The 3309-nt window shown below is 41.8% G+C and overlaps 1 pseudogene; it reads right to left on the reverse strand.

The window, feature by feature from the left end:
• Window positions 1-2138: 2138 nt before the first annotated feature.
• Window positions 2139-3011, reverse strand: LOC125359295 (annotated as a pseudogene).
• Between the last annotated feature and the right edge of the window lie 298 nt (window positions 3012-3309).

A 3309-nucleotide genomic window follows, 5' to 3' on the forward strand; every position in this document is an offset into this window, starting at 1 on the left:
AAAAAAAAAAAAGAAAAAAGAGGTCATGTTTTAAATAGATCCTAAAACTGATGTGAAAGTATACTGGATTGTCTTTACTGCCTCCCCTGCATATATTTTAGTAAGTGTATTTTAGTCATATTCTTTAAGGGCAGAACTAGCTGTTAACAGCCACTGTAAATGGCAGGATACGTGTTAGGACAAAGTTGGTCCACGAGGGTTCCACACATTCTGGGGACAGACCTGACCTCCCATCCTGCCTGCAGATCATGTATCACTGTCATGCTGATGAGACTTAAGCTGTGTATCTAAACTGGCTTCATTCAGAGAGCTCAGCAGCACCTCCTCATCACCCAAATCACACTTCTTCGGATCTCACCTACCAGTTGCTCCTTCACTTGCCAGATCCAAGTCGACCTAAACTCCAAAGTACAACCAAGTGATCTAAGAAAGACAAATGTTTTCATGTGTTTGAAAGCTCTTATATGTGAGAAATACATTCATTTGTCCAAGCTCAAAGAATGGACTCAGAGGTAAGAAATGCAGCAACAATGATACTTTATTGGCCACCATGAAAGATCGGGTGTCTGAAGGGCAGGCATACCCAGAGTAGTTAGGGCAAACAATTTGTCCTCCTTCCTTTCTCTCGCTGGTTGAGTACTATGGGATGTATAATATTCCTGGACATTGACTGTTTCTTTCTTCTTTTTTCCTTCTGCACAATTTTGAGACATGTAACTCCTGGGATTGATAGAATTTTTGTCTCTACCAGCTCTGCTCTTTTATAGTAGAAAGGCATTTTGGATATGTGCTTTCTGGCACATACAGTTTTTACTTATCATGGCCCTCCCTTCCCCCTGATAGTTGCACCCCTTGTAACATCCTGTTTCTCTACCCTCTCTGCCTAGGGACCTTCCAGGTACATGGAATTTTTGATTGCCAAATCAGCAAGCCATGAGGTCATTGTGCAACCAAGCTCCAAATGACTTTTCTCTCAGGATCAGATGCCTTGTCTTGAAAATGGACCACCACTGACTTTACTTCCAACATTAAGAAGACAAATTAAACCTCACTTTCACATTTTGTGAGCAACTTTTACTGAAAAGAATAACAATGCACCATATAGGAACTGTTCTGGGAATCCAGAATATGTGCAGTTTCTTGTGGTATGCCACAGGTCCCTAAAAGGACACTTTTGCTCTACTATCAGATCATAGAGGTCAACTCAGAGGGCAAGCATGCATCAATTACCTCCCACAATGTCATCTTTTTTCCCCTGAATGTCACCTTTGAGATATTTCTATATATCCGTATTACATTCTAGGTGAGGCTCTATTTTCTTTTTTTTTCTGTTTAAGAAAATGTTTATTTAGGATAACACAAGATAAGTCATGCAAGAGCTCAGTTACAAAAAATATAAGGAATGGTAACTGATGCTGCCAATTAAAAAATATTGCAAATCCTCTTATCACTCAAAAGTGGTATAAAAATCATTTGAATCTGGGTGTGGACATGGTTGTAGTCATTGTTTGATTTGTTTATGAAAGCAATTCATTAAGTATTGTGTTCTATTACTGTACTCAGGAGGATCCATCATCACAGCACCCCCCCACCCTGAGGTCGGTGGACCACATTGCATCTGGGGGACCCAGGGGAGTCCCAAGCTGATGCAGACCCTTCTGGTGACTCTCAACTCTATCTCTATTCAGAACCTTAAAATTTAGTAATGAAAACAGATTTGCAAGCCATCCAAACCAACCTAAAATGTAGTGTGACTTCCATGGGAGGAATTCCTCAGCAGGTGGGAATAATTTTGGACTAATGGACATAGGGTCTCAGATTTCAAACAAATATAACTCATCATTTTGGCAAAAAATAAATATAGTGGAATTTGATGTTTGAATATATAATCTACTAGCTGTCAAGGGGGTACAATTTCATTGCAGACACAGAATTAACAATTTCATTGACTTTTTTTTTTAAATAAAAAAGTTTGTACTTTTTTTCCTTCACAAAATCATCTCTTTTGGAACTAGCCCAATTAAGCCACACACTGAATTTATTAATACAGAGTTTCTTTGTGTAAAAAAAATCTTTGTACATAGTAATAAAAAAAGATAAGGCAAGATGCATTAAACAGAAACCTCTGCTTATTGTCCTCCGAGTCCTCACAGAGCCAATGATGACTGTCTGCAACAAAAGAGTGAAGTTTCTGCTTTTCCATATAAAGCATCTCGTGCCTTTGCTATGGTATGAATCCTGTCCGAGCACCCTGAAGGACAGAGGCTGCTGATGCGCTTCGGCACTTAGGCTGGCAAACTTAGCTTCTTTCCCTTGAGCACTTTTGTAATGTACAGGTAGAAGAAGTCGCAGTACAGAATGGTCTGGACCACACCAGCCACTACAGCAATGAGGTCAAAGAAGCCCTCGAAGTAGAAGCGCCAGATCCAGTTGACCAGATACAAAGCCCGGTAGAGGCCAAGGAAGAACAGGTAGTGGGTAGTGATGGTCTCCGCCTCCCCAGTCTTGCTGATCATGAAGAGCTGTGGAAGAATGGCCACCGACTCAAGGTAGATGGAGAAAGTCATGATTGACAAGGAATGAGCGGCCTCCCACAGGGACCACCAGAAACTCTACTAGGAAGGTGTCGTGATTGCCATCATAAGTTGCCTTAAATTTCGTGTAGATTAGGTACACCGTGGCATAGGAGCAGGCAATGTAGATAAGCTTCATAGATGTATTATATAATGAAATAAATGAAGTAAAAAAAAAAAGATCCAGGTAACGAGTTGTGAAGACCAGTGCAAACAGAAGCTGGCTTTTCCCAGAAATACCGGCGCAAGAGCGCGTCTTCCAGATCTTCAGCAGCAAGATGACAATGGCCGCCAAGTGGGACAAGTCCCCGGTCAGCCGGAAGATGTTCATGGCGGCGACGGCGACAGTTGGCGCGGCGGCCACGGAGCTCGGCGACTAAGGAGGCGGCGGCCCCTGAGAGGAAGCGGCGAAGATGGCGAGAGCGGCGCGACGTGGCCAGGGACCGAGGCTCTATTTTCAAAGATCCTCAACTCTCAGACAGAACTCAGTGATGGGCATGTCTTCCCAGACTTAGTTTTCAGTGGATACTTTCTGTTTATTTCACTAACATAGGAAAGGAAGCAATATAGCATAGACGAAGTATCTAGAACCTAAGTTTATTTTTGACAGAGATTGAAGCTACCTGTATTGTTATACGATAACAAGATGGAGGATAACCTTGTAAAAAGTGTTCTTCATTAATGAGTAGAGCCAAAACCATGATGAAATCATAATTACTGGTGACTCTTCTGTTTG

Source organism: Perognathus longimembris, chromosome 11 (genome assembly GCF_023159225.1).
Source record: "Perognathus longimembris pacificus isolate PPM17 chromosome 11, ASM2315922v1, whole genome shotgun sequence".
NCBI classification, from domain to species: Eukaryota; Metazoa; Chordata; class Mammalia; order Rodentia; family Heteromyidae; genus Perognathus; species Perognathus longimembris.